General features: G+C 38.5%; 1 long non-coding RNA gene across 4 annotated transcripts; it reads left to right on the top strand.

Annotated features, from left to right (window-relative positions):
• The first annotated feature begins 9,708 nt into the window (after positions 1–9,708).
• LOC146767915 (uncharacterized) lies at positions 9,709–22,655 on the top strand. 4 transcript variants are annotated; one of them, XR_014953778.1, is made up of 4 exons: positions 9,709–16,385; positions 16,488–16,569; positions 16,658–16,760; positions 22,465–22,655. It is a non-coding gene; the product is annotated as an uncharacterized LOC146767915 (long non-coding RNA). The 4 variants fall into 4 exon arrangements; XR_014953779.1 differs by having other exon boundaries at positions 16,463–16,569; XR_014953777.1 differs by having other exon boundaries at positions 9,709–16,569.
• Positions 22,656–27,440: the final 4,785 nt, after the last annotated feature.

The raw sequence follows: 27,440 nt of genomic DNA, 5'->3' as shown, positions 1-27,440 counted from the left end.
ATTCAATGGGTCTGCAGAAGATGATTAGGGAAGAATATATGGATCACAGAATATATGGATTAAACCAGTAGAAGACAAATTGGAGCCGAACTAAGGCTGATGGAATAGGCTTGAAGTTCAGGTTTTCTGAAGAAGGATATTCAGAGTCAAACAGAGACAGCAAAGAACTAATGTATTTATTACGCATTGTTCTTCTCATGGCATACATGATCAATGGAAGGTCATGAATGTTACTAACCTTCAGGTGAGGAGTCATTGAAGAAGGCTTCCTCAACACATGTTTTGACTGTATGAACCCAAAAGCCAGCATTGTTTTCTTCCTTGTTAATATGGACTGGATTCTTGAGGAAAAGAGGGTTGCAATGCTCAGAAGTTCAAGGTACACAGACCCAGAGAGGAATATGATACATCTCTGTGGATCTCACATTTCATGGCACAGCTTAATGAAGGAGAAAATAAAAAGGGTTGCAGACTCGTGCAGACACAAGGCATATCTAATCCTGTACAGTTGTATGTGTCTGGGAATCTGCTAGGAATTGGTGAACAGAAATAAGAAACTAATTTTCATTCAACTACGAATAGTAACATCTATAGCCTCATTACATAGCCCTGCTGGTTTTAGAGTCTTTAGTCCAATCTGGTTTGGGTGTGGAGGTGGGAAGAGAAAGAGAAAAGAAAAAATTCCTACCTATCTAGCATCTGTGGAAACATTGGAAATGCCTGAGCAGACAAGCATGTTGTCCTGAGATATTGCTGGGTGTGCAAGAGCTAATGAAAACTTTACCTCATGGCTCTAAAAATCTACAGATGTCATTGTTTCCAATCCAAACATCTACAGGAAAGACTTGCAAAACTGTCAATGTCTCATTCAGTTAATAGACAGAGTAAAAGAAATGTATCTTATTATGAGCTTATAGCCTCAACCCCTTTGTATTTATCCTCATTTTAATCACATCACCTAATGATGAAAGTGTGGTTTATATCTGTATAAAAGAGTTGCAGAAGAGAGCTTTGGAAAGCAATGAACTTAGACGTACTCAAGATGTTCAGACAACATTGGCCCTTCTTTCTCCATCTTTTAAATTTCAGACTAATAGGAATGCCTGCATGGGGGTTTTGGATAGAGATGGAAAGGGGAGCTGACAATAGTATCAGACCTATGGCTTGTCAGAGTGGAAAAATTTCAGTGTTTTTGGAACATATTTTTTTATTTTTTAAGAAAATATTCATTCTGCAAATTGCATGGATTTTTAGTAGAGACCCAATTCTTGCATTGTTCTTTTTATTTGTGCTTGAGGAGTATTCCCTTTAGTGTGATTAAGGAATAATTGGATTAATTTTGTATTGTGGTAAATGGCATGGCATTCTTTTCATGGAGTTTCTGGTTCTGCAATTACATTTCTGCAGCACTGTCTAGCAGTCATGAAAAATTAGCTGTTTTCTTCTTCTGCCACGCAGTTCTCTAATCTGTCTGGAACAAAAATAGATCAAGAAGTGCAGCTTTATAGATTGTATCAAATACTTCTGTGTGTTGCTTTGTGACTGTTGGGTCATTCTTGGATATATAGGGTTGACATATATCTCTATAAGAATTATTTCCGGAAATATGTACCGTGCACTGTCACAGGGGTGTTCTCTTTTTTCCTTTTAAGTTCAAATTTCATAATTAGAACGAGATGAACAATAGCATCCTCTCGCAGAAGAATAAAGATGTGCTCGACTCCTTTTCTACTGCCTTTGAAAGATGAATAAATGGGTATTTTCTGCTGCCTTGCTTAATCTTCTGTTCCTCTTCACACCTTGCTCCATTTTTGAGTATTTCAATAGGGATGCGTGAACAGCTTAGATAAGAGTCAATTCCAGAAAGAACTTCAAAAGAAAAAGGATGAGGCTAGGCAGCCTGGAGAATTCCTTTGGAAAACAAAATGCAGGTGTATTTCAGAATGTATTGGTAGTGGCCTTTGTGTTATAATTTTACTTTTCTTGTGTATGCACCTTCCTTCCTTGCTTCCCTGTTTTGTCCCTTTTCCTTTCCCCTTCCTCTCCTTTCCTTATCCTCTCTTCCCCTCCTGCCAGGAGGGTGCATGATACTTTAAGATCATGCATCTGTGGCAAAAGAAGCTGTTTTGCTTCTATCTCATGTCTATGCACATTCAGAAGAGTACAAATTTGCACATTACTTACACAGTTGTTTCCATTTGGGGGCATGGGGGATTTAGCAGAGTGACTCTCGTTGCTGTTAATGGGATTTGTTCAGCTAAAGTCTTGTGCAAGCCAAATCTTTTCAAAAGAAATACTTTCTTCAGAAGTACAGATAGACCTGCTAAAGATTCTTTTTATGAGATATAAGGCAAGATCTTAGAGCATATCTAGCAATTAAAGATTGTGAATGCCTTTTCACCAGTTAAAAGTCTTAATCTCACCATTATAGCCATATCTCCATTTGGCTAATTACTTCCTGCTGTGTAAAATTCTTCCTATAATTTCACTTAAAGGTATTTTTTATGCTTGTCTAAAATGGCTATGCAATGTTATTGCATGATTTTTAAAGCTGAGCTCCTCAATTATCTAAAAAAATATTTGCCAAGTAAATGTTTCTATGAAAATCATCATTACCTATCAAGTGATTTACTCCATGAACAGTATTTGCAGAGCTATGCAGCTGGTTGATTACTATGAAAAGAAAAATTACTCTAATAAATTAGTTGAGTAAAAAAGGTAAAAAATTAATTAAGATAATGTATATGTTGGATAATATTTGTCCAGCTGTTGTTCAAAGGCTATCAACTTTCATTTTGGTGGGCTTACATACTGGCAAAACAATTTGAGTTTCGAGTTTATCCTGTAATCTGCCATCCCTCTTGAAAAATGTTGTATAAATGATCATTATTATGATTGTAAATCAAACCCTATTTTAATTAGGAGTAAAATATAATGACACTTGAACAAGTAGGGCAGTAGGGCTGTAGATGAATTGAGTGTCATGTAGTCTGATGTGTGCAGTTTGAGATAAAGTCTAAGTTGTTCAGAGTCTGGGAATAATGTCTGGCTTGTGGATGCAGTTGTTTGCTTGTTCTTTTTGTGAAGACACTAAATTTCTCCAAAACTGGTGATGGTGCAAATACAAGTCGTGACAAAAAATTTGTCAAGTTCAGTAGATGATATTTCCAACCATCACATATCTCAAGACTTATGAGTTGTTTTGTTGCATTGGCCACAGTATAAATTAGATTGCAAGACTTCTGTTCATTCTGTTCTAAAACATGCTATATGACTTATTTTACCACCATGAAGTAGTGTAGTAATAGAGAAAGATTTTGCTCTGAGTCTTCAGAAGTTTACCAATTACAGGTGAACAGAAAATAGAATGTAACTGGACATTCTTTTATGTAAGTTCAAGCATACTACTATTTTTCATTAAAAAAAAATCAAAATACTCAGCACCCTCAGGGCTCAGAGCCCCTAATATCACAAATACCTGAGGTATATAAGCTGAAACATTTTTGAATTTTTGAAATATGCTGAATTTATTTACCACAGAGACAAGTGTTTCCTATTCTGTGATCTTTTCCTTCTGCCTTTTGAAGGAGAGAAAACTCCTTCCTTTCATTGGGAAACTTTTCTAAGCCTAAATGGGTAAAGATGAAAAAAAGGTAAAGGTAAAAGTCAAAAGAACTAGTGGAGAGGTAAAAAAAAAAAAAGTATTTTCTTAGAAACTTGTTTGAAACAGTTGACCTGAAATGATGGTGGGGTGATTATATTGAGAGATGCTGCAGATATTAATGTCTGTTTGCATTAAAGGGGAATGATTCAGAGCCCTTACAAATGTGTGGGTAATCAGAGAGGAACAGCTAAATTTCAGGGTTGATAAATGCAAGCTAGTACACACTCAAAATGCTCACAAACAGTGCTGGATTCACAAACGTCACTTGGACAAAAGAGCAGGGAATCATGGTGGACAGCCCCTTAAAACATCTGCTTAGTGTGATGTGCTATCTGGAAATGAAAATAAAACATTAGACCAATACAGAAAAATGTATAAATTACTGTATGTGTCAGTGGAATGTTCCCAGCTAGGCTACTGCATTCAGTTATTGTCATTCCATGTGAGAAAGGAAACAGAAGAAGCTTAGGCACACGAAATATGGGCAAAGCAAATTTATAAAACCCTAAAAAATTAACAGAAAATATGAAAAAGAACAATATTTTTAAAGGAACACAATCTTGGGCTTGATTCCACTTCATCTGACTGCAGTTATGTCTTTGCAGATGAATGAAATAGGAAAATATTCTGTCTGTTGAATAAAACTTTTCTATCAATGTGAAATTCTCTAATGACAGAACTTCACAGAATTATGTGAGAAAACTTAATTCCAAGTCAGTGAACTCAATCAGCCTACTGTTTGCCCCTTTTTCTTCTGACAGTAGAGCGCTGAAGTATTTCTATGTGATATTTAGTTTGTGTTTGGCAACTCATTTTCTTTCTGCGTGGAAATAACTGTAATGGTTTATTCACCATAACTGTGTCTTTATTCACCTCATGGCTAACATTCTTACCTTAGCATCACCAACCTTTTATAGGGATGACAATATCTTCTCAAGCATTGAAATGTTATTTCATGTGTGGTGCCAGGTACTAATATGAAATAGAGTTGATACACAGAATTTTCTGCCTGGAGTTACAAACTCTTGCTCCAAGGGCCTGACATAACAATAGTCCTGAGAATATTTCAGAATTTCCAGCATGAAATATGAAACATTTGAATGATATCTTCCAAGATTCAAGTCTGGTGACACAAAAGCTTATCTCCTCAAAGCTAGGGCACATACTGAAACACAGTACAGAAATATTCAAACATAATAGAGGTAATATTAAACATTTATTAGGAATGTTCATTTAGAGAGTAAAGGTTTTTTTGAAAGGTTTGTTTTGAAATTATTGTTCTCTTTCCCTCAGTCTAAAACATCCAAATCCATCACATACTGGTGAAGGACATGAAATAATATAGCTCAATTCAAAACAGAATAGGTGTGAAAAGAATGGGACGAACCAGAATGTGAGGGGTGGACTTTTTGTTTGTTTGGGATTTTTGATTTTTGAGGTGTTGGTTTTAGAGATTTGGTTTTTTGTAAGTGATGTCTCTTGTTCTTTTGTTTTAGCTGGTTTTTGTTTGCTCGGGTTTTTACCCTCTATTTTGGATATTGTCAAGAATCAATTTACTGAACACAAAGATAGAAGAACTACTTATGCATCAGCCATTCTAATATTGAACCATTCTCAAAAGTAGGTTTCTGGTAGATGATATCTTTTTATACACTTTGATTTTCTATGGCACAACTACAGAATCATTGTGTCTCTAGGCTACTACTTCATCACTAGCACATTAATCCTGCCAAATGCCTGTTATATATTGTGCCATGGAAACTGATGAAAGAAAATACAGTGAGGACAACTTGTTGCATCCTTTTGCCAAGCTCTTGACCCTGGTAGCCTATGAGTAATTTGAAATGATGGAAACTTACAGGTAAAGAAAATCGAGATTCTGCACACCTTTTTAGGGCTGGTGGTGAGATGAATAATCTTTTATTTTTGTATAAAATCCAGCCTATTGTAGTTTTCTTATAAGCTACTAAATAAGTGGTGATATAGGGAAGATACAAAACCCATTTATCAGGATTCATGCATGCAATTTCCTCAAAAACTGCTCAACTAGGATATAAGCCTTCTGCACCCTGTCCATAAAGAGCCTTGCAATGGAATGGTCAAGGAAAGGATGATGGAGTCACCAGACAAGGGGTTGCACCTCAGATGCCACTCTTTGGGTTCCAGTTTTATCTCTCAGTCACATCAGATGTGTGACAGAGGTTGTTTTGTCCTGTTGATATTACCTTCTTGCCATATTCAGTGAAGATGCAGTAGCTGGATCGTTGTGTGGCCACACTGTGTGGTGCTGCCAATAGTGAAGAGAGCAGCTGGTCTCCAGCCTGGGGCTCAGCCCAGTACATAAAATGCCACAGGCTGACAAACAGAGGTCCTTTTGCTAGTTTGCTGTGTTGACAAAAAGTCTTGAATTTATTTTACAAGCACACAGACACACAGAACAGACACACACACACACACAGAGAGGTTCTTCAGTAAGGAGGTGCTTGAGGAAACAGCTGTGGGGCTGTCAGGAGTCCCTTACAGCCAAACTGAAAGATGGGTAGATGTTTTTTCTGCTTCTGAGGATGCTTGCTCTCCTTTCTGAATCCTGCTAAATCTTCCTGTCTTATAAAGAACATTTTCCCTTGAGACCATAAAGACACTTCAGAGAGAATGCTTTCCTCCCCCACCCACCCCTGTTTTCAATATAGTACATTTCACCAAGGATGGGGAATTTTCTAAAGACCTTCTCTCCTTTTACATTCAAATTGCTCAGTGCTTGAATTGTGAGCTACGCTAGCAATATAGACAGTGTAGATTTGCTCTCAGATAGAAAGTAGAGCTTTCCATCAAAAACATTTTGTTTATTTGCCAAGTGTAATTGCCCCTGCCGAGCCAAGGCTATGAGAAAATATTTTTGTTTAAATGGGGACTCAAATTAATAGTTTCCATAGCCCTTAACTTGCAGAATCCCAGTTTAAGGTTTAGCACAGATATATAGACAAAGTGGTATTTGCTGAATTCCCCTTGTTAAAACATTGGCAGCTCATCACCAATTCAGGAAGATGCCAGATGTCTGACTTAGTGTAAAAACACAGCGAGTCTGAGAACTATGGATCATTTCCAGCATGAGCTGTTAGATACTGAGATGATATTATTATTATTGTTTTTATTATTATTATCATCATCATCATCACAATCATCATAATCATTACTAGTTATGATTTAATTTTCATTAAAGCGTACCTTTAAAAATCAGAAATAAAGGTGTTCAGAGGCAAGCTTGAAACAGAGGTTATCTTCCCCTATTGGTATTTTCCATTTAAAACTAGCACACAGCGATTGTTGTATCCCTTTAGAAGTCAGTGATGCACTTTGTGCTTCTGAGAAATGGCATTCCCATTCATACATGATCTGAAAGGCAGATCTGAATTCAGACCCTCTCTTTATATGTTTTGCAAAAGAGCTTCAGTTTCCTTCCACATGGGAAAAATCATGTTTTGGTAAAACTGACCCTGTAGCATTAAGGGATCATCACACTGTGGCTGAAACATGCTGACCAGGACACTGGGTATTAGCCCAAGGATGAAAGAAAGGCAAAGCACTGTTACTTTCTGGGTGATTTTTTTTTTTTTTGTTCAGTTATTGCCTGTCAAGGTAGTTGCAACCAATGTAAGCATGAGCAATTTCAGGACTGACAGGTTTTTCAGAGATCAAGGTGATGTTATTCTACCATTGACTCTTTGATCAGGGTATGATACTACTGAACTTCAACCTGACTCAAGGGAATATGCAAATGTTTCACTACTGAGTCTTAGTGTGGCCAGGAAAACAGACCTTGCAAATTGATGTGTATACCTAACTGTACCTGCACTGAGAATATAAAGTATATATCTGCTCTAAAACATTAACTTGGGGAATTTTCAATAGTAAAAATGCTATAAAATAATATAAAATTGGGAAATGCTTTGAAACGGGCTGACACAAACTACAATCCTTCAAATCTGTCTGCATTACTCTGGAAAAAATTATTTTGTCTCATATTTACAGAAGCCAGTTTAGAAGAAAAATAATTATCAGTAATTTATGGCAGATTTTATTTTTTCTCTTCTTAGTCGATATTGCCTTTTTGGCTGCTGACTAGGTAACTGAGAGCTAATATTTTGGATTACTAGTTAAGCCAATCTGACGGTGAATGTGCTTATTCTATTAATGTGTCTACAGTGAACAGAGTAAGATACCTGCAGCTTTAGCAGACAGTTTTCCTTTGGAGAAGGAAAAGGGACTCTGGTAATGTCATTAATGTGATTTTCACTGACTTTTTTTTTTTTTAAACTATTGTTTTAAATAGTCTATGTCTGACTTTTGAGAGAGGCTCCAAATTGTGCAGCAAAGCATATGAAAACTGAGCATAGAAAGTTAGTTGACATTACTCTTGACTACTTGTAGCTCAAAATGTTTTGTCTTTTTTTCTAGCTCCAATACTTCCAGACCTGTCTTTGGAAAAGTCTTAGATGCTTTTGTGTGGTGCAATGGTCACACCCAGTGGCCAGATGGGTTAATCACATATGTGTATTCCCTATGGATATCTGAGGCAGTTTGTTACAGGAATTTCTTCTTATATGAGAGCTTGGAATCTAGCTGGATAGCAGGAAAACAATGTATGCCCACCTTCACCTCAAGCTTTGTTCTCAAAAGACCCTGGCTGATCATAAAGAAGGCCTGGACCATTCATGAAATGAATAGGAAAGAGGTGATGAATCCCCCATGGAGACATTCTTAAAATTAGGACCTTTGATTATAATGAGCTGGTGTTTTAAAAGAATGATTCAAGGACAGACTGAAATAAAACCCTGTACTTTTTCTTAGTTTAAATTCAGCTTTCTTTTAACTGTGGAAAGCCTGAAACATTTGTCTGATTCTTCTTTTTTGGCATTATCAAGGTAATTGGAAAAAAAAGACCACTTTTCCATAAATAAAAATGTACAGAAGCACCATGGATAAATCAAAGGAGGTGCATACATATAACCCCCCCTTCCTTCTCCTCCCAGTCTAACTATAGCATCCTCTATTAGCATCACAATTACACTGATGTTTTCTTTCTTCCAATGTAGACCATTTTGTCAAGGTCCCTGTTTTCAATTAGTGTCAGCAAATGACACATGGGTGGGAATGCTACAGGCACGTTCAGTGGAGGTGGCAATGTGGTCGCTGATTTTTGGGGTGGGGGATGGGAAAGACAAGTTTCAATGGGGGGAAAAAAAGGAAGGAACTACTCTTCATATAAATCTTTGCCTTAATGCTCCCATGGACACATATTTGCCCATATTTCTTTGCCCACATCACACTTGTGCAAGCAGTCTCCTCTAAAGTCCTGTGTGGTGTGGTAGGGCTCATTTACACAGTGCCAACCCAAGTAACAATCAAATCACAGAAGTCCAGAATCATTTATGTTTGAAAAGACCTCAAAGATCATCAAGTCCAATCTTTGACCAATCACCACCTTGTTAAACAGACCAGGGCAGTAAGTGTCACACCCAATTACTTGAGCACCTCTGGGGACAGTGACCTCCTTAGGCAGTCCACTCCAATGTTTAACAATCCTTTCCATGAAAAAATCCTCCAAATGTCCAGCCTGAAGCTCCCCTGGCTCAGCTTGTGCTATGTCCCCTCATCATGTCACTGGCTCCCTGGGAGAAGAGGCTGATCCACTTGGCAACACCCTTTCACATAGGTCTAGGAAGTGCTAAGATCTCCTCTGAACCTTCTCTTCTCCAGGCTAAACATCCCTAGCTCCCTCAGCCATTCTTCATAGTAGTTCTAGTCCAGACCCTTCATCAGATTCATTGCCCTTCTCTGGACTCACGTCCTTGAAGTGAGGGTTCCAGGACTGGACACAATACTTGAACTGCAGCCTCACCAGTGCTGCATGAAGAGGGAATAGTGAAATATTTATTTGAATAATTTTTAATGGTTAAATTTTCATTACTTAATTTTGACAGTCTTCCCCCTAATGTTTTAAAGGATTGCCTCAAAGCTATGAGTGGGATTTTTTTCAGCTTCTTTAAAGCAGTACTCTCACCTTCTTTAAAGCAGAAAATACCTATCAATTTCTGTGCATTTCTCTTTTACCTACAGCATCTGCTACTTGATTCTTCTTGCATTTTTTTTCCCTAGGAACTGGAAAAGTTGCTCTCTTCTGATATGAAAAGTTCTGCCACAGCTTCTGCATTGTTGATTGGGTGCTGGCACCTGCAGGAACTATACCAAGGTTTTTTGATCCTTTTCTGCTGAGAAGCTTCTATACTTTTCCTGGTCGAGATAAAGACTTTGGATACTGGATTTGAATATACTGACAGTAGTTTTGTTTTACTTACTTCTCCCTCACACACATATAGTTCTTGGTCTCCCAGGTCTCCACAGACCATGTATTAGACAAAGCAGAAAAGGCATTCATCACAGTTTTTTAAAAATAACTATGAATTCCTTTTTCTTGATGAAATTTTCTTTTGTTCATAGATCACTGAAAAAAATCCCAGCATGTGACACTGTGAACATTGAGAGAATGATGCCACTAATTCTTGTTGACAGTCAATCTGGAAATGACACAGGATGAATTCTTGGATCTCTGAAGTGGGTTGAGAGGCTTTATGTCAGGATACTCCTCCAAAAACTCATGCACTAATATATTACAATTATTTTTCTGTACTGGGTTTTCTTGCACCTCACAGCATGGAGATATTCATGTGCAGGAGTTTGTGCTCTCTCTTCGTTTTTGCTTTGCGGGTCACATTCAAATGAAGCGTCCACATGGGATCAAACTTGACAAAAAAGAGCAGTTATACTTTAAGAAAGAGAGTTGGCTTGCTTTTTGTATCAGTTACCTTGCTGGTTGTTTCAATATGCAGGTGATATAAAGGGACTCTATCATGTCCAGTTTGTCCACCAGTTCAGCTTAGATTCAAGAGTCAACAAACTCCCTAAATTCAATGGAAGTTTTTGTCATTTAATGAAAATAATAAAACTTGAATCAAAATACTTTTCTGTGCTGCAAAGTAGTGCTGGTGCATGGAAATCATATAGGAAAATTTTGTATAAACAAAATAAAACCATTGATGCTGCTTTCTCTGACTAAATTGATAGAAGCTAAAAAAAAAAGTTTCCCTACTTTTACTGTATTTATATAATCCCATTTCAACTCCAGTTGACACATATATCTATTTATGTGAAGTGCCAACTTTTATTTAATGATTAATAAGAAATGGAGAAATATGAAACAATTTGTAAAGTTATTTCCAGCTTTAGTGACCTCATCTTGAAGTAAATAAATAAAAAAGAAGTAAGTAGAAGACATGCCTATATGTGTTGCAATGTTAAATAAAGTCTCCTGTTCTTTATGTTCCCAAAATAGATATGATATGTTCTTTTGAATGAGATTGACCCATTCCTACTGCAAGTATGAAATCAAATTTAGTGGAGAAATACCCAATTACCTGAGCTGCTACACTTTGTGATGCAGATGGAAAGAAGAATCCTTCTAGTCTGCCATTGTTTTCAACCAGCTGCACAGGCTGTAACATCTGGGGTCAGCCCATAGAGCTGCACATACCCTCACTTTTTATCTCTCTTCTCTGTGAGCACTCCAAAGTAATTCTTCCTATTAAGAAGGAGAAATTGGACCAGAGGTCCTATAGCAAAGAGTTTTTGCTTTATGCTTTCCCAGGACTGACAAGTGGGCACAAGGAGCTACTATCTGTGCAGAGATTTCCCAGCATGGACTTTCTGCATGTGCAGTGACAGGATCAATATTGTTATGGTCTGTGAAGCTGAAGGTCCACCAATAATGAGAGTGAATTACTTCTGCTGAGAATGGAGCCATTGTGATGGCAGGGGGGATTAAAATCCTGTCAGGTCTGAATCCAAAATGAGGTCAGTGGGAGATTTCTGAGGCATACCCTTCGATCCATGCTTCAAGGTCTGTCGAGGGTGCATTCAGGTGTGCCAAGGCTTGATGCACTCTGGTGCCTCCTAAAGTAGTTATGCCATTGCCAAGGAAGGGCCACTGTGATGCTGTTAAACATCCAGAAGAAGTTTTGCCACCTCATCCCCAGAATGACACAGGGTGCAGAACATGCAGCATGTGGTTTGTAGCAGGCTATAAGAACACAATACCTTTTATATAGGCATTGAATCTCTAAATATCCCTGGGAAACCCTGGGCAATTTACTTTAGTTCTGACTGCCACTCAGACCAGGTTCATAATTTTTGTGCTAAGGGCATGACAATGCATCATTGACATCAGTGGTGTCAAACATGTGATGTGATGCATAAGCATGATTGCATGAATTAATTAAATGGCAACTCCCTGAACTCATTTAGCTTTTTCCTCTGCAATACATTCGTAAATAGATGTTGCATGTACTGCATGAACTTTCAACAGAGGATCCAAATCAAACCAAAGCAAGCGACCTTTCCCCCACAAACTAATTAATCCACACAATGCCCCTGTGCTGTTTACTACACAGCAGCTTCTCTTACTTGGATCAAGTTTGTTCCTATCACTTTGAATGCAAAAAGCAGTTGATCATTTCATCCATGTGACTACAAGGGTGACTGTCACAGCTTGCAAAGCATATGGTAGCTCTTGCAACATCAATAATAATCTCTAAGTAATGCAACTTTGGGTTATAGTCATCTTTTATTATCACTCCAGTCTTCCAGTAACTTCCTCCTGTCTCTCTTTTAAAATTTTTGTCTTTCATTATTAAATGAAACCTTCTATACCCAGTGATTGCATTATCAAGGATTATCTCTTGAAGCGGATCAAAATTGATCAAAATAAAGGCTATGTTATTCTAAATAAATTTTACTTATTTTGAAGGGCTTAATCAAATTAATTAGAGAATTAAACTAAACAATAAGCAAGTAATATTTTAAGCATTTTGCAGCTGTGGACAATGAAATTTAAAGACAAAAAAGGGACTTGCCACAGGTTTGCCATACAGAATTAAATGGAACTGCATTTTCTCTTTGAAGGCTAAATGCATCCCTTACAGATTCCACATGGAGTGGAACTTATAAAGTGTTTATGTAAAATCTGTGGAGGGCAATGAAATACTTTTTGGTTGTCATTTGAAAGGTAAATTCTATTACATAAGGAATAAAATCTACTGCAACTATAGAAGGTAATTTTTCTTTAGACATATCATAGTATTCCATTCCCACACTGAAATGAATTCAAGATTGGGCATAGTCACAGCATTCCTTACAATCTTTGTAAGATTTATTTGAATCATTCTAAATGAGATGCCTTTCACACTCTGCCTTTTATGGGGTATTGATAACATCTGTTTACTAATAGGAGAGCAACATGCAGTGACTCCATAGAACAGGACAGGTTTGAATGTCTGTCATGTTAAGTCATGTGGCAGAGTGTGTGACTGGCCAGCTAATGAAAATAACAGGGGTTTACAGACAAAATTAAATGGGACAGCAGCAAGCATGGGGAACAAGCTATTTATGATGCTTATTATTTTGGGAATTAAAGAGTGAACCTAAAGGTACAGAAATCATTGAAATATATTCATGTTTTTGTCCAGTTACTCAGAAGCTGGGTTTATGAGACTCTGAGTAAAAGAAATCATGGACTTGTGCTAAGAAGGGCTAGAGTGCTGCCATATTTAGTTAGCAAAGCCCACTCCATTTGTTTCCTGAACAGGTGAATTTCATGGCTTTGTGTCTCATTGTGCGTTGCTGGTAGAGACACAGACCTTGTGTCCTGCTGCCTTGTGGGACTGTAATCAGAGCACTGTCACTGTGAAAGAATGAGTTTAAAACCATCTCCAAGGGAGTGAGCTCTCAGGTCTGCTCTCACGTGGGTCCATCAACACAAATATCCTACTTCACCTTGCCAGGACAGTTCTGGCACAATATGATCTCAGAGTAGATGCTTTGCAAGGGAAGTTATAGGTTTTTAGGGGTGGTGAAAGCAAAGGGTTGGTCATCCTGCCTAATCACACAGGATGTCTCTGTGAGCCTAGAAAAGTTGAGTTTGAGGGGAACTCACACTCTCCTTTGCAAAGGATGGGAAGGGATCCTTTATCTTTGTATGATCTTTCAGACTACAAGCAGGATAAAACTCTGTAAAACTAACTGAACTAACTAACTTAAATTTGTGGCTAAAATAATTTTTAAAGAAGGAGTCTGATTGTGCCTGGCTCTTTTGTGGGTACAAATGAGGAAGAAAGGCATAATATGTTTTCTCTGTGCTCTTCCCACAGAATGAGACTTGCTACACCTCTCTTAGGTATCTCAAAGTGATGTCTGTTCAGATCCGAAAGTTATCCCGAGCTACTTTATTTATAGCAATGAGAAGAAATTAGAGGGTGCTTTTTTCCTTTAGATGAAGTATATTATTTCAGCAGGTGGTCTGAGACAGGCAAAACAAATCACCCTGTGAAGCTGAATCCTTCTTGCCATTGAATATAAAGGCTAGAGTGACTCAGATTTAGATAACTTCTTTTTAAGAATAGAAGTTAGATGAAATATAGATCAGGAATAAGGACCAGCCCTATTTCATTATTCTGGAAGGTAGATGTCTCCAGGAGGGCTCAGTTTAATGGAGTAATCTTTCCTAACCCATACTGTATTTTTGTTGATAGGTAGGTGGTTCACAGTCCAAGCTGTTGCTGTTTGAGTCTGATCTTTGCTGTTGATAGGTAAGTTGAGACATAGGTCAACAAAGTAAAGTGCATAGGCTTGCAAGGAAACCTTTGTGTCAATGGAAAACAAGCTCAGGGATTCTGAGCTCAACAGTCATGTGGCCACACATCCAGCTCCTGGTAACGCTGAAATTTTTCTAGTAATACCAGAATGTTTTGTAAAGATAAACTGAGTCATAAAAGATTCCTTGTGTAGCTGAGAAGAAATAACACAACTAAAATCATAGAGCCCCACAATATTTTCCTACCCAGAAAGGACACATTCCTTTGTCCAACCTTAAAAATAGGTGCTAAGATACCCATCTTTCTTTTTTCTCCTTGCTATTGTTCACTTGTGAATATGTAACACAGCATAACATTCTCAAACTATAATCTGCTCAACATTATCTAATTGCATCTGTCATTTTACTCTGCAATAAAATACTTCTGGGGAAAAAGAAATATGGAACTTAGCGCTTGAGCTACTTTTTAAAAAATTGCTTCTGATTTTAAACATGTAGCAATGACATTTACCTGCTAAAATTTAAAAAAGCAAAAACAATCTGCATGTTATCAAGCTCATATGTAGTTATCATCTCTAGCTCATATGCTACAGCTCAGGTATACCTTGTTCAAGTGATTCTTAGGGCTGAGATGTTCTTGTGCAAGAGCTGAGCTGTGGCCTATATCTCTATTTTTGTTGTATGCTTTAATCAGCCTATGGACCGCCTGTTTGGTATTGTGTAATTATTGTTCCTCTGAATGTGCTAATTGCACTTTGGCTGTATAACTTGTCAATGGGAGGGTGCCAACATATTCACTAAGAAACATCTTTGTGCTATCCATGCCAGCTTCCCAGAAAATACATCCAAGATGGTTATTGATCCTTTTTCTTGTGCTTTTACAGCTTAATCTCCCTTTCTTCCTCCCCATCCTTTTTTTGATTCTTAAATTGTTACGCTGTGAAAGCGATTTCCTTTGTCAAATCCCACGCCAGAAGTGGGCAAGCTCCTTGAAGCCTTGCATGTCACTCGCAGTTTCTGCTTTCTCACCTTTCTTCTCTCTGTTCTTTCCCCTTAGTATATCTCCTTCCTGCTGCCACTGAATGAGGATAGGAAAAGTCTATTATTGCTGCTTGATGGTTGGCATTCTCAAGTTGCACAGAAAGTATTAGGCATGAATTTGTTACTGCCTTCAAAAACCATGGGAGCCTCTACACAGACTTGTCTCCTAAAACTCAAGTACAAAGACAGTCTTGCCTTGTATGTGCTTACATAAAAAGGAAACAGCAGGGATTAATTACTTTAGACAGCTAAATAAATATTTATTTTCCCATAATAGTATTCAAAAATATCTGTCACTGCTTCACTGCCTAACAATGGCTGGTAGTGACAAGTAGGATCTTTTTCAATGGAAGTTGCTTTTTAATGAGTGTTTTTTGAGTAGGAGGTTTAATCTGATGCTGCTTTTGGAGCAATGCCTAGCCTATCCCAATACAAACTCTCTTTGATTAACAAAAGCCTGCATTTTTAAACTGATCTAGCTCAGCTGATGCTAGTTGATTCTTTTATTTAACTCAGGCTTGTTTATGAGTCAATTAGCATTTAAACTGAGCTCCCAGCCTTCATATAAACTCTCAGCCACCTAAACCAAACAAAACAGCACTTTCTCCTGCTTTTAGGGGCCACTAAGCACCTATAAAATATCCTACTGCAGCATTTTTAAGTTGCCAGGGCTTAGAGAATTCATCTAGTGATTTTGGCGGAGATTCATTCAGGCCAAAATTAGATTAGGTACCATCCTCAGAGTAGGAGTCTGTACTTCCTTGCATTTCTCTCTCAGTGTCCCTGATGCCTTCCCTGGGAGAAACCTCCTACTGGAAGTTGTGGGGCAAGTGGTTAGGTGAGATGTAGTGCACCTAAAGTGCCCTAAAAATGCTGAAATACACTCATTCATTCACCTTTCCAAACATTTGTCTCTTCTCCTACCGTGTTAAGCAGTAAATTACTTTTTAATTTTGCTTATACTCTCTGCCACACTTGGTGTGTAGGACTTCTTGTAGATTTTATGTCTGTGGCCCACAAATTGGAGCCATTTCCTGTGACATTAGTGGGCTCAGGTTCTGCTGTGTTGTTTTTGCATAGCTTTAAGAATAGAATTCAAGATGCTGTTAATTTTGGGAAATGAGCTTTCAAGAAGAAACCATATTTCAATTCTGGACCATAGGTAAAGTGCATGAACTGTTCTGTTGATTTTCCAGTGGCTCTGATGAGCTTCTTCAGGGTGCAGCAAGCTCTCTGCTGGCTCTTTCCAGGTGCCAAGATCCTCACACATACGTAGAAGACACTGAAAGCATGTGGAAGGATGTTTCTTTGACCCCAGCAGCAGACAGAGAACACAGCCTGGTCTTTAAACAGGTAATGTGCCACATTCTTTACTTCACATGTGTCTTTCAGAAATCTTTCAAACCTCTTGCTTTGAATTAGCAGCAGAACTTGAAGATACTTCATCTAATGGTGGCAATCATCCTGATTTCAGGGGAGGTTGGACTCGATGACCATCAGAGGTCCCTTCCAACCACCATCTCCTCAGCCATTTAAATGGCAGTCAGTATTTAATGTCTTAGATTCAGGTCACTGAATGCAAGCATTGAAGGCCCAGCCTGCATTTGTCAGGACAATAAGGCTCTTTTTAGGCCATAGATAAAATTCAGCTGCTGAACTTAGGCAAGAATTATTTGGTACAAGTTTTCTCAGGCATTAGTAGGAGGGAGAGATGCTTGTTTGAAAGCTCCTTAAAAGGTGTGTCAGGGAGAGAGACCACAGGTCACTGTACCAGAAAGAGCTGCTGTTCTGCAGTAGTGCCCAGGCACCTCCTGCTTGTGGCAGAGGGGCATGCCCAGAAAGGGAGGGGGCTTTGGCTTGTCCTGGACTCTTGTAACAATGACCTCTCTTCCCAGGGATACATCTGGGCTGTGTCCTGCAAGGACAGGAGTGGAAGATGGAGGGCACATGGATGTGAGCAGGAAAATAGAAATGGGTGGCATAGGAAAATGAGAGAAAAAGGTGTCTCAGAGCCTATGTCAGGTGGAGTCTAGGGCAGGAGGGGAGCTGCCATGTGGAAATGGTGAGAAAGGAGAATAGGGAGAGTGGTAGAGGGCAGTGGCGCATCCTCCTACCTTTGTCCTCAAGGGAGGGAGTGTGCTGTGGGGGAAAGCATGCTTGCACTATGGGATGGGGCACTACACAGACGTGTGGGTGAGAGAGGACGCAGCAGGAGGTGGTGTGGGGAATCCCTGAAGCAGAGAGAGGGCAGACAGAACATCAGGAATCTTGTGCGGTGAGCAGTGCCTCTTGCTCTCAGACTTATGCAAGCAGCAAAGTGTACAACCCACAGGATGCTCAAGGGAAGGCTGGATGAGCACGTGTTATAGTGGTGCAGCCCGACACCTTTTCCAGATTTGGGCAAGGGGTGGGGAGAGGAGGGTGTTTTCAGGAAAAAGAGATCTAATTCAAGAGTCACCTCTCTTCTTCTCCCTTCCCCCATTCTTTGTGTTTATTTGTGCAGTCAGGTACTTGATAGGTGGTTTAATATATTCATTTTATGTATGCCAGGGTAGTTCCATCCCTGATTGAACTTCATTGAATCCAGATCATTATTAGAAAATTGCTTTATAAATAAGCCTGGACTGAGAGACACTTTCTATGTTAAATAGAAAGCATTGTGCTTCTAGGGCTGCTGCTTGTTTTCTTGAAACGCAAACACTGGCAGCAGGCACATCATTGTTAAACCAATTAAAGTTTAAAGAGAGACCTTTATACATGCTAGTCTAGCTAATTTGTTGTCACAGGATCATATTTCATTAAATATATTTTCTATTGTTAGTTAAATCAATAGTGAGTAGAACAGAGCATATGGAATATGTCAGCTGATGAGTCAAGATAGAAGAAAACATCTTTACTGAGTCTTTAAGTTATACCTTTTTCTACAGTTCCCTTGAAGTTCACAGTGTAAATAACTATGATGGACTTCGCCTGCAGATATCCTGCTATGCTGAGCTGTGATACTTCCACTTTACAAAACCACTGGAAATCAATGTTAAAGCAACTACTGCCTAGTGGTAATTCAGGCCTCTGTATTGGAGACAAAATTTGGAGACGTAAGCGGAGGACAAATAGATCACATGCCATGAAAGTTATGACAGTTTGATTTAAAATAGATGTATGAAATGTTTAATCCCAGGACACCATACCTGTTTTCATCTCTGCATGTCTGTCCCATTCCTCTTGCAGGAATGGCTCAGCTGCTCCAGCAGCAGCAGCTGAACTCCTGCACAATAGTACACCGTATTTAGAGAGAAAACCAAACAGATGCCAGCTGTGCTGCTCCACCCCAGATACTGCTTTGTCAGCACAGGAGCCACCTATGCACTGGCAACAAAAAATATTGAAGACAGGCAGGGCAGATGGCTGAAGGCAGAAGCTACAGTGCAGTAGCAGGTGAATCAGAGTTGTCAGGCCAATGTGGCATCCTTGAGCTCTGAATTCAGTTCTGGCAATAGTTTATTGGTTGTCTTATTGGTTGTGTCAGTGTGCTGCATAGGGGAAATGTTTCTTGGTGTGCTACATCTTCTAATTTTCCTGGGAACCAGGTGCGCCTTTGCCTTGGGATTGGAAGAAAATGGAAATGATCGTCCTGGGAGTACAGATTTTTGAAAGTAATGTTGTTCCTACACAAAGTCAAATTCTCATGAAAAGCCATCTCCTAGGTACTGGTACCACTACTTCAGAGGGCACTGGTATGACATAGGTTTGGAGGAAGCTGAAGAGTTTTCTTGTATTTGTATTTCACCTCTGGCCACTCTATTGTCTTTTCCTTGGCATGAATAGTTTTCTGGATTGCTTCAGAGATAATTGCTTTTAAGTTTGGATGCCTACCAGTAGCAGGGAAGAGGACATTGAGAGTCCAAACACTCTTGGTCCTAGCCGGGGCAGACTTACATTTTCCCTTTGACTGAGGCTGAATGAAGCTAGCAGTAATCTTCTGAACATTTGTTTGATAGGGGAACTGTGTCTGAGCCATCCTTTCAGAGCACGTAGCTGCCTATCTCACCTCCTTTCCTTATCAAATTAAAGCAAGTGTTTCCGTGACTGTGGTGCTAATCAAGATGAGGGTCCTTGTGGATTTGTTCTCAACAACTCATGCTCGCTTTCTCTTTTCAATATCCCTGGTTGTCCTTCCTGCACCCCTTCTGCCACTGTTACTGCTATCAGTGCTTTAGGTCCTCTCAGCATCTTCCAGCATCTTCTAAATATCCTTTGTTTCCTTTCTTCCTTCCCATGGTCTTAAGCAATCTCTCCCATCCAGTCTTTACACTGCCTGCATTTTTATCCCATATTTACTTCCACCACTTGGACTGTGCATGATTTGACAGCTCCAGTTGCTGGGCTGCAGCAGTACAAAGGGATTGCCTGCAGGGTGCTACCAAAAAAACTGCTTGCCAAGCAAGACAAATAATGGGGAAGCTCTGCCTATACTCTGCAGCAGAAGGTGGAAATGACCTCTTTTCTTTCCCAAACTTTGTGATTTCCCAAAGTTGTAAGATTTTAATATGTGTTTGCTGCTGCCTTTTTTGTCAGTTTTGGCTGGAGTCACACATGTTCTTTCATGTTTCTTGCAAAAAGGAGGGTAGATAGGCAGCCAAACAGCTTGAGGGTTTAAGCTTCTGGGCTGCCTAAGACTTTGGACTGCACAGGAGCATAACTTCTTCCACTTACTGGTATTTTGTGTGTCATACCGGTATTTCGCCAGCATCCAGAAATCCTGATGAAGTCACAGAGGACCCAGTGCTCTATGCCTGGGGTATCCAAGAGTTTGTGTTTTCCCTCCTGATCCATCTTTCCAATATTTTTGTGCTGAAATGGCCAAACCATGTGTTTCTATATGGCAAAAACTCGTGGAAAATTTATAAAATAAAGTAATTCTTAAGGCCACCAAATAGAGCCTTGTTTTGTCAGTCTGAATCATGTTTTCTCAGTAAATGCCTGAAACTAGATGTTGGCACAAATATATCTAGCCAGTAACTGTTGCTGGTCTGTGCCAAATAATAAAAGTTGTTTAAAGGACTGGCAAGTATTAGAAAAAAAAAATAAAGCAATGACTTAATTGCATTGCAGTTTAGTTTCTAAAGTATAGTTAGAAATACAACATCCTTATTAAAAAACACAACAGTGAGTTCTAAAAGTTGCAGTTGAAGAGATTGCTCCTCTTCAGAGATCTTGGAGAGTGTGCTATTACTCGGAAGATGCCAATGAAGAGAACCTTTTCTAACTAAAAATGATGTAAAAGGTATACTAAAGAGAGTGTCTGATTCCTGATAGCTCTGTCAGACCTGCACATGATGAATGTGATTAGTACTGTCAAATACAGACACTGGGTAATGTTCTCTTTAACTAGCATTGAAGTGTGCCTCACATTAGCATGAACGAGAGCTGTGCCTCTAAAGGGTAGAGGAGCAGAAGATGGCCAAATGGAGACTGTAAATGTGTGTCCAGCAGTAGAAGAACCTTCTCACTGCTTTAAGGCAGTTGAACAACCAAATACTGTAAGATTGACTGGGCTTATTGGTCCTAGGAAAATTGGAGAAAGAAAGAAAAGTGCTCTTATCAGAGGAAAGATAAGATATTGGTAAATTAGTCACCTCATGTTGTAGGAACAGAACAAACAAGGATACCTAAATATTAGCTTTGCTTGGAATAAGGAGGGATGAATGCAAACTGCCAATAGAGGTTATTATCCAGTTTTTGCAGTTATTAAACAGTATTTGCTCTTTTGTCTGCATTGAGTACCCCAACGTAGCCGACCAGAGCAATGTCAACAGACCTCCTGTGGTCCCACAGCACCCATGGTGATGCCCTGGGTGCTGGCCTGTCTGTGATGGAAAGCACACATGGCATCTCTGCGCTATGAGCACAGTTACGGCTCTGCTGTTGGCAGAGGGATTTTGTCTGCCTGGAGGTTCCTGTCTGCCTCTCTGTAAGAGCCAGAGCCCTCTCCTGGGCATGCAGAGTCCCTTACCCTAACTCATGGGTTCTCCTTTAGAGCCACCATTTAACAAAGCTGGAGCTAAAGCAACCATTCAATGAGAGCAGAGCTTGAGCAGAACTGAACCTGCTGTGCCACTGCTGTCCTCCCAACACTATACTTTTCAGATAAAACTGGTTGAGAAATTTTGCTCAAAATATTTTGCAATAAATTTGAAAGTAAACAAACATGGTTGGAGTTTAAAGCTGATGAAACACAAGAAATGTACATTGAAGCTTACTTTCCTTATAGACCTTTCCACTGAAAAATGAAAGGAAAAATAGAGCAAGTTGTATTTTCTCATTAAAAAAAGCATTTTCTGACACGACCTCATTCTTTAGAGAAAATTATTTTTCAACCAACATTTTTGACTAGCTGAAGTTTCAAAATAGAAAAAGCAAAAGTACAAACTTACAGTTGAATGTTTACTGCCCAGTAGCATATAATTCAGATGAAAAGTAAAAGCAACCTGCAGCACTTAGAATAGAGGGATGGAACAAAAGCCAGAAGAAACTGACAGGCACAGGTGGAAGGATAATTCATCATTCAGCAACATAAGTTGGCAGATTTGTTTTGTAGTTTACCAGCATCCAAAGCCTTTTGTATCTCCATTTTCGCCCACAGTCTTTCATTGCAAATATTGCAAATTGGTAGTTTGGAATTATTGCACTATCTATTTTGAAATTATTGTTCCTCATACTTCTGAGAGACTTAAAAGGTCATGGAATGATTTCATGGTCTCCCATGAGTCATGGTGGTTACAGAGGGGTTTTACAAATTCAAATCAATAAGGTTATGTTTCACTATAGAGTGGCAAGCAAAAAAGGTCATTACCCTGAAAAAGCGCACCATTTATTAATAAAGATGTTCCTTGACTCAACAAAACTTCTCTTTCATCTTCTAGAGTTATATTTCAGTTAAAAGCTTCATTAACTATTTCGATATTAAAATTATTTTTCACTAGGTTAATATGTACATGTATATCATTAGCTTGGAGTAAAGGAGAACAACCTTTTTGCCTGTTTCTCTCCAAAACAGAGACTCCTCTGTACCACCAGCACTAAAAGGAGAGGACACACACAATGCAAACTCATAAGCAGAAGATAAAAAATGCAGCTAGCTGTGTCTTCTCAGAAATCCAGAGCAGTGCAAAAGAATCTCCAGGCAACTATTTTGTTAGAAGAGCAAACCCTGAAGTTGTTTCTGCATGCAAGGATGAAATGTCACATCTGTTGTTCATTGATTAGAAGCCAAGAAAGATGCAGAGCTCTTTCTTTTTCAATTTCGAGCCTTTCTGTATAATGGTTGCTCACCTACCACATTAATGGCTTGTATTTTTTAAGTTCTTGCAGAGAGTCCTTCATTAATCATCAACTCAGTTTGGAACAAAAGATGGAAAGAGAAAAGAAAAGGAGAAGGAGAAGGAGGAGAAAGAGGAGAAAAGGGCAGATATGGAACTAAGAATTCCAAACCAACTTAACCTCTCAAAAGGAAACCATAAAAAAAAAAAAAAAAAAAAAAAAGAGATATATTTAATTCATGCTAGCAGGTAGAAGAGTTGCTATATGTTCAATACAAAGCAGGAAAGATGAGATTTCTTTAAAAATCCACAGCTGATTTAGGAATAGCAACCTGCTCAAGAAGTTTAAACCCTAGGAAATATGAGGCTTCTGAGAGATTAGCACCATGTGGAGAAAAATAAAGACAGGAAAAATACTCTGCAAAATCCTAATGGTGAGTTTTGGAGAAATAATACAAGTAAGTGCAAGTGATGTGAAAGGAAACAGAAACTGAAAATAAATGTTTGTTAAGTACACACATGTGACTTCTATTCCACGAAAGAGAAAATTGTGCTTTTTCACTTTGAGCTTCTTGTAAGCAGCAGCTTTAGCAGACACACTGTAACTGCTGTCACAAGTGGAACACCAACTCTCGTGCTGCACACATCTCTGACCTACTGATGGTTCAGGGAGTACATTCTTTGGAAGGACAGCATAAGTAGGCAGATTGTTTTCCAGATGTTTTAAACGTTTCCAAAGAAAGCCAACAAAAACATAAAGTAAGAACAATTGGATCAGTTGTCCTGTCATAGATGTTCCTAGAAATCTCCCTCTGGAGCTGAAATGAAAACTTGGAAGAGTTATTCTGGCCAAGTTAGATGAAAACTAACAGAGCTTCCAAAATTAATTTATTCCACAATAATTATGCAAAAGAAAAATGAATGCATCCCTGTGGCTGGTAGTCTGAGCTAAAAAAACATGTAAAATGGGGAAACAAATCCCTAGCAGGGATATTCTTTCTGGGGACAACTGGATGTTTCAGCTGTTTTCTGACAGGGTCCTCAAAGAAAAAAAAAAAAGGGAAAAAAGCTCATATCTGTGCAATTTTAATGCACAATTTAGAAGACCTCAGTTTACCACATTACTTGGAAAATGCTTTCTAAAAACTCTAATATTTCCCACAAATACATAATAAATGACATGAAACCATGGAGGAGAAAAATAATAGAAAAATGTTGCAATCAGAGGCTCTGGTAAGCTCCTGGAATGGATTCAAATTAGGAGTTTGAAATGCAGAAGACAAAAATATGAGTTCAAGGTTAAAGAAATAACCAATCTAGGAAAATGTAGCAGGGGAAAAAAAAGCTTGGAAGAGGATGCAAATAGGCCTGATTACTAGTATATCCTTATACATACATAAAAAAGCATACAGAAACTTAAAGAAAAGGCAATTTTTGGGGGGAACTTTATATTCAAACAGCTTTAAACCATTTAAACTGCTGTCTGAAGGTCTTTAGTGTGTAAAAATGCATAATGGGCATGGACTGGTAATCACAACAGGGACTTCCTGAATCTCAAACAGTTGATAAAGAAGGAACCTGTCCTCAGAGTGTATGATAATAAGCACCAAACAAAGCTGGCAGTTGATGCTTCTAAGCAAGGCCTTGGGGCAACACTTTTAACAAGGAATGGTGATCACTGGAGACCCATGGCATATGCTTCTGGATACCTAACTGGAACAGCATGTCAGCATGCACAAAAAGAATGGGAGGAGCTGTCTTGTAGTCTGTGCATGCAAAAAAACCTCAATTTTTTATTTTTTTAATATGGAGTACCAGTGCTAGCAGGAACTGATCACAGTTTTTCAGTATTGCTGAAAAGGGTTTTGCAGGCAGATCTCCTAGATTGAAAATATGATATGATTTACTGTGGTATTCACATTCTCTGAACAGAGAGACACATGATTCTCTCTCCCAGGATTTTTCCTGGGAAGTTGTGAGATCCAGTGAGAAAGCTCTGAGAAAGAAGAAAACAATTCTTATCTCTATTCACTCTCCTATTGTTTGACACATGTGCTATGGAGGCTGTTTACCGAAGAGTGATTTGTTAATTGGACACATGGTTGTTTGGATTGATTGGCCAATTGGGTCAAAGCTGTGTCGTGACTTCGTGGAGATAGTCACAGGTTTTTCTTTAGTATATTTTTAGCATGATATAGTTCTAGTATAGTATTAATGTAATATAATTTAGCTTAAAAAAGCAATTTATTCAGTCTTCTGCTACATGGAGTCAGAGCGTGTTATTCTCCCTTCAAGGATTACTGTTCCGACAATTTACAACTCAAATATATAAAGCAGTCATATACAGAGCAGGCATTGTGTCCAGAGCTTTCAACAGAACTAAAGTCATATGGAAATGGAATCTTATGTGCATGTAAAAGTTGTTTGGATTTTTTCTTTTCAAACAGGAGACCTGTCACTGCAGGAAGCCAAAATACTAGATCATACATTGCAGAAGGTAATACAAACTATCAGTCTCACTAACTGGACAGCACTTACTGGTCCTTAAGCAATTTAGAAAGATGATTTTATGTAATATGGAGTATATTTTCTGAGCATTAGTCCACTGCAGATAAATAGAATGCATGCATGACACTGGTGTATGCAGAAAATGCAAAATATTTTATATTACATTTATAAATAAATAAATATTACCTATGGATCAGTGTTGGTGAAATAGCCAAAGAATGAAAAGGAAAACAGTTAGTTTCAGAAATATTAGCAAATTTAAAAGGACCAGCAATGATGGTAATTCTTGAACATTTAGATTCATGCTCTACAGCTGAAAGAAATTTATTTATGTCTACTGTAAAAAAAAAAAATCACATTGTTTTCAGATCATTGTTCCTGGAATCCAGAAATAACATTGCTGCAGAAGTCATCTGTTGGATGTGTGATCTCATGTACAAAGCTGGTATTTGTCTCCCATAGCACACATCCCATGATTATGTCAGATAATGAGCCACAATTCAATTATTAGGAATTTAAATATTTTCTAACAGAGTTTTAAACACATTCTCATTCAGGTTATCCACAGCCTGATGGTAGTGAGGGAAGACCTTTTACACAATCTGCTAAGTTCTACTTATATCCCATTTAAGGAGTGTTTAATTCCAGAGCAGTACTGAGGATACTGAAACATGTTCAGCAGCAGACTTAGATTAAGACTCTCCAATGGTGTAGTTAATGATGGTAAAGTGGGGATGTCTAACTGTGTGAAAAATAAACAGAAAAGGTACTGTATTAATGAATGGAGGGAACAAAATATTGGTAAACCAAGTCGGCTAGCATGCATTTAAAGGTAATAGATGTAATGTCAAAAAAGACAGCTTTCATGAGGATTTGCTCTTCTCTCTGATGAGCAAGCACTGACCTGTTGGACGAAGAAGAGGCAGGTACTTCTCTAATGAGATGGACACCAAATCTTAAAAGCAAGTAAAAAGGAGCCCATGAGCCAGACAACATCTTGGACTGGAGAAAACAGAAACAAACATAGGGAGTAAAGAACCATGTAATGTCTCAAAGGATGCCAGCTTAGATACTGATTTATAACTGTGGATGTACTTTAAGTAGTCTTTATGTTGTTTGTTTTTTTGGTTTTATTTTTTGGGTTTTTTTTGTTCCTTTGGAAATAAGAAAAAAAGAAAGCAACTTATCCTTGATGAGTTTGTAGTGTAACATTCTTTGATTAAGAATGGAGGTTTTTACCTGCCTATAAACTTGAAAAGAAAGTTAAAGATGCAGACACAGACACACTATTTTAATAGTCTTGGAAAAGACCAATCATAATATAAGCTCTGACTGAATGGCTATGCATGTATTGCTATAATGATGACTGTTAATTTGCAATGAGCTTATTAATAGTAGGAAAAACTAACTTTAATTATATGTTTTTTGGTTTACATTGGGCAGAAGGGTATCAAAACTACAGTGATCTGGGTGGGAGAAGATGAAAAAGCTGCCCTGGACTTCAGCTGATATGTGACCAGGAAATCTCGAGTGAGCAGATTTGCAGAAACTGACTCCATGCTCTGAGAGAAGGGGTGGGTAGAACAAAGAGTTCAAAACATATTTAAAGAAAGGGTAATTTTGGGGGAAATTGTGAGAGAAATTGTGGGGATTTTACTGTTGATCTGTACTGGGCTTAAATCCAGCAAAGTTAAACTCCAGGTCCTTGAGAAGCGGCAAGGACATGACTAAAAGCAAGTCAGGCCCTTTGTGTTTTGGAGCAACTGTTGTGAGGTTGGAAGGCATTAGTAATCTGTACCCATAGCTTTCTTTTTATCTTTAGGAAACTTGTAGAAGGCAGCAGTCTGGATGCATCTCTAGAGACAGCTTAACTTTCACAATGAACAGTTTAACAGAAGTGACAGCTTAGGTAAAATAGTGGGGGAAAATAAACCCAAAAAGGAAAGTGTCTGCATTTTGTGGGTGGAAAAGAGCACAGAATTTTCCCAGTGTCTCTGACTGCCTCTTTTAGCCATGGAACGTCTGTAGGCATTGGTGTTTTGCCTTCAAATCAACTGATTTTGCTATTTTGTCAGGCAGGTTTTAACCTCCCTGTTTTACTGGCATTGCTTTTGATTTACAGAGATATAGAAAGACAAAGAAGGCACTTTCCTGACTCATTCCTGATTGATAATATAGAAAAGCACTCTATATCTTGGCAAACAGA

Source organism: Lonchura striata, chromosome 3 (genome assembly GCF_050655825.1).
Source record: "Lonchura striata isolate lonStrDom1 chromosome 3, ASM5065582v1, whole genome shotgun sequence".
NCBI lineage: Eukaryota > Metazoa > Chordata > Aves > Passeriformes > Estrildidae > Lonchura > Lonchura striata.
The sequence above is the reverse complement of the archived record's forward strand: the minus strand, read 5'-3'. Positions and strand labels throughout refer to the sequence as shown.